Raw genomic sequence first — 9,773 nt, forward strand, 5'->3', positions numbered from 1 at the left:
CACCTATCTTGCTCAATTTGTTTCATCACATGGAAAAAAAAGATCTGGTCCCTTCATCATTTTGCGAAGGTACCGTTACGTTAATACACAAGAAAGGTGCGTCTGAACAATTGAGCAACTATAGACCGATTAGTCTTTTGAACACTGACTATAAAATCTTAGCCAAAGTTTTAGCAGCTCGTCTCAAAAAAGTAATAGGTACCATCATCTCCGAAACGCAGTCATATAGCATTCCGACGAGGGATATTTCAGACACTATTTTAAGTATAAAGTATTTAACTAAACACATGGCTGCCTCGTGCGGAATTCATGTCAGCCTCGATTTCGAAAAAGCCTTTGATAGGGTGGAGCACTCTTTTTTATGGAAGGTGCTTGACAAATTTGGATTTGGGTCTTCCTTTACCAATTGGATAAAACGTCTGTATGCAAACGCAGCCAGTAAAATCAAAGTGAACGGACTACTGACAGGACCTGTTAAATTGGGAAGGTCAGTGAGACAGGGGTGCCCCCTGTCCTCACTACTCTTTAGCCTTGTTGTAGAACCACTTGCGGCCCTCCTCAAACAAAATAACAGCATAAAAGGCATTTGGACACCAAGTGGACGCGAAGTGAAGATTCTACAGTATGCGGACGATACAAACCTGTTTGTCAGAGACGTGGAGAGTCTAAGTGTAGCTCTCAACGAGCTCAACATTTTCTGCCAAGCCTCGGGTGCAAAAGTCAATTTTGATAAGTCCACCATGGCCGTTTTTGGTACCACCAGCGCTGTGCCAAAGACCTGGGGTTTTAAAGAGGCCACACTCAGCCAAAAAATCCTTGGTGTTTGGATTGGGGAGAACACTTCTCGTTGTGATGAACAGCAATGGGAAACAGTTTTACCACAAGTAAAATCCACTTTAGATATGTGGAAATTCAGGAATTTAACTCTGAAAGGGAAAATATTGGTCATCAATAACCTGTGTATTTCAAAATTAATTCACTCACTGACTGTCACTCACATGTCCGCGAATGTTTTAAATAGATTAAATTTAACTTTTAATTATTTCATGTGGAAGAGGGAAAGAGGTTTCATTGGGCACTATACCTTGATCGGTGATGTCCAAGCTGGTGGCTTAAATTTGACAGACATTGGCACAAAAAAGGCTGCACTACGCTTGAAGCTGCTCAGAAAGTTTTTAAATCCTGCCTTCTCAGCTCCCTGGAAGGATTTTCTTCTGCCAATTTTAGAGGGTCTAGGCCGCTACGGCGTCTTCAATCTCTGCCAGATGTTGCCTCGCACGATGTTCCCCCCTCTGGACCCCTTCGAAAAAGAAATCTTAGAGGCGTGGTGGGCATTGCGGCCATGGGTTAGGACAGAGCCAATGTCACTCCATCAACTGCAGAACATTCCACTTAGGTTCAATCCCGATCTCCTGGGCGGTGAGCCAGGGAGTGGGGAAAGGATGTTAAGTGGGGTTTTAGAAAGTGCACACATCAGAACAATGGGTGATTTATTAGACCAGAAAGGGAATTTTAACATTGAACGCATTCGCACCTTGTTTCGCTTCCACAAAGTTCCCTTTCGAAGGGCCACTGTGTTGCGCTCAGTGGGAAAAATCAGAGACTCCGTGCATTGCCACTGGGGGCACCTTCTGGGGCGGATGTCACAGAGTGAAGACACCACCATGAAGTCAGATTTAAATTATGTGCTGACCTTTGGGGCTCGACCGACTAGACTGGCAGAGTGCACAACAAAACTACTCTATCATGTGTTGCTAACCAAAATACTGAAAAAGCCAACAGCAGAAAACGCGTGGCGTCAGGCATACCCCACCCTGGCTCCCTCGTCCATCTGGGCTGACATGTTTAACTGGTGTACTCCACCCAAGGTAAGTAACACTGATTTTAAAATAAGACACAGGATAATCTTTCCATGTACAACGCTGCATGCTTTTCTACCAAGTGCCTATGACAGGACATGTCCAGTGTGCGGAGAGGAACCGGAGGATTTTCACCATCTCATTCTCCAATGCCGAGTCGTGCGACATTTCAGATCCAGACTAGAAGATCTCATTGCCAGGAGGCTGGGGGTGAAACTCCCCTCGCCGGTAGTCGGTGGTGGCGGTGACCAGAATTCCTGGCTTCTCCTGTTCGGTATCATCCCTTCACCATTGAAAGGCCTGAATGTCAAAGCCCTCAAGCTGCTCTTGGCCATAGCACGTCATTCCATCGTCATCACAAGAAACATCCACCTGCATGAAAAAAGGAAAGGCGATCACTGGTCCATCTTCAAATCGTTGGTCATCTCCCATCTCACCCATCTTCAGGAACATCGACCCCAACGTTTTCAAGACGACTTGGCAGTAAACAACGGACTAGTAACTTTCTCTGCTGACAACAGTCTGGACTTTCATTTTTAAAATGCATCCTTGGTTACGACTGTCTATCGTTGGACATCCCTACTGATGTTTGTTCACGAATGTTTGGATCTTGAGTCAAACCTCTATTTGTACAGATGTTTTTATTACAATAATAAAAAAAAAAAAAAAAAAAAGAACGCCCGATCTCGTCCGATCTCGGAAGCTAAGCAGGGTCGGGCCTGGTTAGTACTTGGATGGGAGACCGCCTGGGAATACCAGGTGCTGTAAGCTTTTGCACCGCAAAAATAAAAAAAACTTTTGACAAATGTAAACAAGAATGCGAGCTGCTTTTTTATAAATTTCCACATATTCGCCTGACAGGCTGAGAGCACAAAATGCCAACATTCAGCGTCCCCTGCCTTTGGGTGTTGCTACAGTCTCGCCGTGGACGACTCGCAAATGCGTGTGGCAATTTGCAAATGCGTGTCTGGAGACTTGAGTGTGGCTCCGGAGCTCCACATTAAGACCAAAAGGGGACTCTCGTAGTCTACAGGTGTAGCAGACATATGACCCGATGCAGTCCGGTTGGGTTGGTGCAGTGAGTGTTTACTAAATAAAAAGTTAATGAATCAATTTAAAAAAATGGTGTTTAATGAATGCAATAAAGGGAAGTATAGTTAATGTGGCAATTAGCAGGTGTGGAGAAGCTTCATTCATTTTTTTTAGCTTCACTGGTTATATCATTGGTTCTTATTTTATTAGTTCCACTTTATTCTTCCATTTATTCCAATTTAATTTAAATAATGTCAAATAAATGGTACATGACCATGGGTGGATAGCAGTGAACGCCCCCCCAAGTTATTGGTGTATATATTGGTGGTACGGGGCTGGTATAATATTAGTGCCCCCATGTGGTCCGAATGTGTAGCTACGGAGCCACACACAAGTCTCCTGACACGCATTTGCAAATCAGCACACGCATTTGCGAGTCGTCCGCGGCAGGACTGTAGCAAACGTCACCTGTAAGAAAAGGTCCCGTTTTTACAGGTCGCCCATCTACGGATTTTTGTCCGCATTTAACCATGTGTATGTGCCAAAGAATCATTGTACACATTTGCTGATATTTGTCATATATCTGTGACTTCAATCATGCATTGTAGATTGTTGTGACACATTTGTGACTGTGGTTATAGTTTCAGATTCTTGTTACGTATTTTTGGATTGAAGTATTTGCCACAATAAAGACAACATGTATAAAATGCAAAATTTTGAAAGGAATTCTCGCTTACGGCCATACTACCCTGAGAACGCCCGATCTCGTCCGATCTCGGAAGCTAAGCAGGGTCGGACCTGGTTAGTACTTGGATGGGAGACCGCCTGGGAATACCAGGTGCTGTAAGCTTTTGCACCGCAAAAATAAAAAAAACTTTTGACAAATGTAAGCAAGTATGCGAGCTGCTTTTTTATAAATTTCCACATATTCGCCTGACAGGCTGAGAGCACAAAATGCCAACATTCAGCGTCCCCTGCCTTTGGGTGTTGCTACAGTCTCGCCGTGGACGACTCGCAAATGCGTGTGGCAATTTGCAAATGCGTGTCTGGAGACTTGAGTGTGGCTCCGGAGCTCCACATTAAGACCAAAAGGGGACTCTCGTAGTCTACAGGTGTAGCAGACAGATGACCCGATGCAGTCCGGTTGGGTTGGTGCAGTGAGTGTTTACTAAATAAAAAGTTAATGAATCAATTTTAAAAAATGGTGTTTACTGAATGCAATAAAGGGAAGTATAGTTAATGTGGCAATTAGCAGGTGTGGAGAAGCTTCATTCATTTTTTTTAGCTTCACTGGTTATATCATTGGTTCTTATTTTATTAGTTCCACTTTATTCTTCCATTTATTCCAATTTAATTTAAATAATGTCAAATAAATGGTACATGACCATGGGTGGATAGCAGTGAACGCCCCCCCAAGTTATTGGTGTATATATTGGTGGTACGGGGCTGGTATAATATTAGTGCCCCCATGTGGTCCGAATGTGTAGCTACGGAGCCACACACAAGTCTCCTGACACGCATTTGCAAATCAGCACACGCATTTGCGAGTCGTCCGCGGCAGGACTGTAGCAAACGTCACCTGTAAGAAAAGGTCCAGTTTTTACAGGTCGCCCATCCACGGATTTTTGTCCGCATTTAACCATGTGTATGTGCCAACAAATCATTGTACACGTTTGCTGATATTTGTCATATATCTGTGACTTCAATCATGCATTGTAGATTGTTGTGACACATTTGTGACTGTGGTTATAGTTTCAGATTCTTGTTACGTATTTTTGGATTGAAGTATTTGCCACAATAAAGACAACATGTATAAAATGCAAAATTTTGAAAGGAATTCTCGCTTACGGCCATACTACCCTGAGAACGCCCGATCTCGTCCGATCTCGGAAGCTAAGCAGGGTCGGACCTGGTTAGTACTTGGATGGGAGACCGCCTGGGAATACCAGGTGCTGTAAGCTTTTGCACCGCAAAAATAAAAAAAACTTTTGACAAATGTAAGCAAGTATGCGAGCTGCTTTTTTATAAATTTCCACATATTCGCCTGACAGGCTGAGAGCACAAAATGCCAACATTCAGCGTCCCCTGCCTTTGGGTGTTGCTACAGTCTCGCCGTGGACGACTCGCAAATGCGTGTGGCAATTTGCAAATGCGTGTCTGGAGACTTGAGTGTGGCTCCGGAGCTCCACATTAAGACCAAAAGGGGACTCTCGTAGTCTACAGGTGTAGCAGACAGATGACCCGATGCAGTCCGGTTGGGTTGGTGCAGTGAGTGTTTACTAAATAAAAAGTTAATGAATCAATTTTAAAAAATGGTGTTTACTGAATGCAATAAAGGGAAGTATAGTTAATGTGGCAATTAGCAGGTGTGGAGAAGCTTCATTCATTTTTTTTAGCTTCACTGGTTATATCATTGGTTCTTATTTTATTAGTTCCACTTTATTCTTCCATTTATTCCAATTTAATTTAAATAATGTCAAATAAATGGTACATGACCATGGGTGGATAGCAGTGAACGCCCCCCCAAGTTATTGGTGTATATATTGGTGGTACGGGGCTGGTATAATATTAGTGCCCCCATGTGGTCCGAATGTGTAGCTACGGAGCCACACACAAGTCTCCTGACACGCATTTGCAAATCAGCACACGCATTTGCGAGTCGTCCGCGGCAGGACTGTAGCAAACGTCACCTGTAAGAAAAGGTCCAGTTTTTACAGGTCGCCCATCCACGGATTTTTGTCCGCATTTAACCATGTGTATGTGCCAACAAATCATTGTACACGTTTGCTGATATTTGTCATATATCTGTGACTTCAATCATGCATTGTAGATTGTTGTGACACATTTGTGACTGTGGTTATAGTTTCAGATTCTTGTTACGTATTTTTGGATTGAAGTATTTGCCACAATAAAGACAACATGTATAAAATGCAAAATTTTGAAAGGAATTCTCGCTTACGGCCATACTACCCTGAGAACGCCCGATCTCGTCCGATCTCGGAAGCTAAGCAGGGTCGGGCCTGGTTAGTACTTGGATGGGAGACCGCCTGGGAATACCAGGTGCTGTAAGCTTTTGCACCGCAAAAATAAAAAAAAACTTTTGACAAATGTAAGCAAGTATGCGAGCTGCTTTTTTATAAATTTCCACATATTCGCCTGACAGGCTGAGAGCACAAAATGCCAACATTCAGCGTCCCCTGCCTTTGGGTGTTGCTACTGTCTCGCCGTGGACGACTCGCAAATGCGTGTGGCAATTTGCAAATGCGTGTCTGGAGACTTGAGTGTGGCTCCGGAGCTCCACATTAAGACCAAAAGGGGACTCTCGTAGTCTACAGGTGTAGCAGACAGATGACCCGATGCAGTCCGGTTGGGTTGGTGCAGTGAGTGTTTACTAAATAAAAAGTTAATGAATCAATTTTAAAAAATGGTGTTTACTGAATGCAATAAAGGGAAGTATAGTTAATGTGGCAATTAGCAGGTGTGGAGAAGCTTCATTCATTTTTTTTAGCTTCACTGGTTATATCATTGGTTCTTATTTTATTAGTTCCACTTTATTCTTCCATTTATTCCAATTTAATTTAAATAATGTCAAATAAATGGTACATGACCATGGGTGGATAGCAGTGAACGCCCCCCCAAGTTATTGGTGTATATATTGGTGGTACGGGGCTGGTATAATATTAGTGCCCCCATGTGGTCCGAATGTGTAGCTACGGAGCCACACACAAGTCTCCTGACACGCATTTGCAAATCAGCACACGCATTTGCGAGTCGTCCGCGGCAGGACTGTAGCAAACGTCACCTGTAAGAAAAGGTCCCGTTTTTACAGGTCGCCCATCTACGGATTTTTGTCCGCATTTAACCATGTGTATGTGCCAAAGAATCATTGTACACATTTGCTGATATTTGTCATATATCTGTGACTTCAATCATGCATTGTAGATTGTTGTGACACATTTGTGACTGTGGTTATAGTTTCAGATTCTTGTTACGTATTTTTGGATTGAAGTATTTGCCACAATAAAGACAACATGTATAAAATGCAAAATTTTGAAAGGAATTCTCGCTTACGGCCATACTACCCTGAGAACGCCCGATCTCGTCCGATCTCGGAAGCTAAGCAGGGTCGGACCTGGTTAGTACTTGTATGGGAGACCGCCTGGGAATACCAGGTGCTGTAAGCTTTTGCACCGCAAAAATAAAAAAAACTTTTGACAAATGTAAGCAAGTATGCGAGCTGCTTTTTTATAAATTTCCACATATTCGCCTGACAGGCTGAGAGCACAAAATGCCAACATTCAGCGTCCCCTGCCTTTGGGTGTTGCTACAGTCTCGCCGTGGACGACTCGCAAATGCGTGTGGCAATTTGCAAATGCGTGTCTGGAGACTTGACTGTGGCTCCGGAGCCACACATTAAGATCAAAAGGGTACCCTCGGAGTCTACAGGTGTAGCAGACATATGACCCGATGCAGTCCGGTTGGGTTGGTGCAGTGAGTGTTTACTAAATAAAAAGTTAATGAATCAATTTTAAAAAATGGCGTTTACTGAATGCAATAAAGGGAAGTATAGTTAATGTGGCAATTAGCAGGTGTGGAGAAGCTTCATTCATTTTTTTTAGCTTCACTGGTTATATCATTGGTTCTTATTTTATTAGTTCCACTTTATTCTTCCATTTATTCCAATTTAATTTAAATAATGTCAAATAAATGGTACATGACCATGGGTGGATAGCAGTGAACGCCCCCCCAAGTTATTGGTGTATATATTGGTGGTACGGGGCTGGTATAATATTAGTGCCCCCATGTGGTCCGAATGTGTAGCTACGGAGCCACACACAAGTCTCCTGACACGCATTTGCAAATCAGCACACGCATTTGCGAGTCGTCCGCGGCAGGACTGTAGCAAACGTCACCTGTAAGAAAAGGTCCCGTTTTTACAGGTCGCCCATCTACGGATTTTTGTCCGCATTGAACCATGTGTATGTGCCAACAAATCATTGTACACATTTGCTGATATTTGTCATATATCTGTGACTTCAATCATGCATTGTAGATTGTTGTGACACATTTGTGACTGTGGTTATAGTTTCAGATTCTTGTTACGTATTTTTGGATTGAAGTATTTGCCACAATAAAGACAACATGTATAAAATGCAAAATTTTGAAAGGAATTCTCTCTTACGGCCATACTACCCTGAGAACGCCCGATGTCGTCCGATCTCGGAAGCTAAGCAGGGTCGGGCCTGGTTAGTACTTGGATGGGAGACCGCCTGGGAATACCAGGTGCTGTAAGCTTTTGCACCGCAAAAAATAAATAAATAAAAAAAACTATGACAAATCTAAGCAAGTATGCGAGCTGCTTTTTTATAAATTTCCACATATTCGCCTGACAGGCTGAGAGCACAAATTGCCAACATTCAGCGTCCCCTGCCTTTGGGTGTTGCTACAGTCTCGCCGTGGACGACTCGCAAATGCGTGTGGCAATTTGCAAATGCGTGTCTGGAGACTTGACTGTGGCTCCGGAGCCACACATTAAGACCAAAAGGGTACCCTCGGAGTCTACAGGTGTAGCAGACATATGACCCGATGCAGTCCGGTTGGGTTGGTGCAGTGAGTGTTTACTAAATAAAAAGTTAATGAATCAATTTTAAAAAATGGCGTTTACTGAATGCAATAAAGGGAAGTATAGTTAATGTGGCAATTAGCAGGTGTGGAGAAGCTTCATTCATTTTTTTTAGCTTCACTGGTTATATCATTGGTTCTTATTTTATTAGTTCCACTTTATTCTTCCATTTATTCCAATTTAATTTAAATAATGTCAAATAAATGGTACATGACCATGGGTGGATAGCAGTGAACGCCCCCCCAAGTTATTGGTGTATATATTGGTGGTACGGGGCTGGTATAATATTAGTGCCCCCATGTGGTCCGAATGTGTAGCTACGGAGCCACACACAAGTCTCCTGACACGCATTTGCAAATCAGCACACGCATTTGCGAGTCGTCCGCGGCAGGACTGTAGCAAACGTCACCTGTAAGAAAAGGTCCCGTTTTTACAGGTCGCCCATCTACGGATTTTTGTCCGCATTTAACCATGTGTATGTGCCAACAAATCATTGTACACATTTGCTGATATTTGTCATATATCTGTGACTTCAATCATGCATTGTAGATTGTTGTGACACATTTGTGACTGTGGTTATAGTTTCAGATTCTTGTTACGTGTTTTTGGATTGAAGTATTTGCCACAATAAAGACAACATGTATAAAATGCAAAATTTTGAAAGGAATTCTCGCTTACGGCCATACTACCCTGAGAACGCCCAGGTGTGGTTGGTTGAGTGATTGCAGGTGTGCCTGATTGTCACTCTGCGTGAGTGTGCAGAGGTGACAGTCAGAGCTCTATGCTCCTGGCTTATGTCTTTTTTGTGGCAAATCTTGGTTAATCTTTTCTGAATTTTTGGGAGTTTTTGTTCAGCTTTTTTTTTTCTCCTCCCAGCCTCCGTGCTGTGGAGGGGGGTTTCTTTTGTTTCTTCTCCCCATCCCCCCCCTTCTTTCTCCCGGATCCAGGTTCAATGGACTCATTAGGACAAACCATGGAGCAGTCATTGAATCGAGTGCCTGATGGCATGCTGGCGGCGACCAAGAGACAAGGTTTGAACAGCGATGGAATGGTGAGCAATGTTGTGACTGAGAGCATAATTTTTGATAAAGACCTCACGGTATTTCTGGACATAGACAATGGTGATGAGATCACTCCTTTATGGTTAATTAGGGGAATTAAGGAAGTGTGTGGGCAGATTAAGGCCTGTCGGAGGATTTCCTCTGACAAATTTGAAATAACAGTTAGCTCTATTCAAGCGAAGAAGAAGCTACTTGATG

The 9,773-nt window shown here is 43.1% G+C and overlaps 5 non-coding genes across 5 annotated transcripts; all 5 read left to right on the forward strand.

Moving 5' to 3' along the window:
* The first annotated feature begins 3,622 nt into the window (after positions 1-3,622).
* LOC148315523 (5S ribosomal RNA) lies at positions 3,623-3,741 on the forward strand. Its single transcript, XR_015841085.1, has one exon. It is a non-coding gene; the product is annotated as a 5S ribosomal RNA (ribosomal RNA).
* A 992-nt stretch (positions 3,742-4,733) lies between these two features.
* On the forward strand, positions 4,734-4,852 carry LOC148315524 (5S ribosomal RNA). Its single transcript, XR_015841086.1, has one exon. It is a non-coding gene; the product is annotated as a 5S ribosomal RNA (ribosomal RNA).
* Positions 4,853-5,844: 992 nt separating this feature from the next.
* On the forward strand, positions 5,845-5,963 carry LOC148315525 (5S ribosomal RNA). Its single transcript, XR_015841054.1, has one exon. It is a non-coding gene; the product is annotated as a 5S ribosomal RNA (ribosomal RNA).
* A 993-nt stretch (positions 5,964-6,956) lies between these two features.
* Positions 6,957-7,075, forward strand: LOC148315526 (5S ribosomal RNA). Its single transcript, XR_015841153.1, has one exon. It is a non-coding gene; the product is annotated as a 5S ribosomal RNA (ribosomal RNA).
* Positions 7,076-8,067: 992 nt separating this feature from the next.
* LOC148315527 (5S ribosomal RNA) lies at positions 8,068-8,186 on the forward strand. Its single transcript, XR_015841224.1, has one exon. It is a non-coding gene; the product is annotated as a 5S ribosomal RNA (ribosomal RNA).
* Positions 8,187-9,773: the final 1,587 nt, after the last annotated feature.

This window comes from Idiotropiscis lumnitzeri, unplaced genomic scaffold, assembly GCF_059441095.1.
Source record: "Idiotropiscis lumnitzeri isolate Australia: NSW breed Sydney's pygmy pipehorse unplaced genomic scaffold, RoL_Ilum_1.0 HiC_scaffold_114, whole genome shotgun sequence".
Classification (NCBI taxonomy): Eukaryota; Metazoa; Chordata; class Actinopteri; order Syngnathiformes; family Syngnathidae; genus Idiotropiscis; species Idiotropiscis lumnitzeri.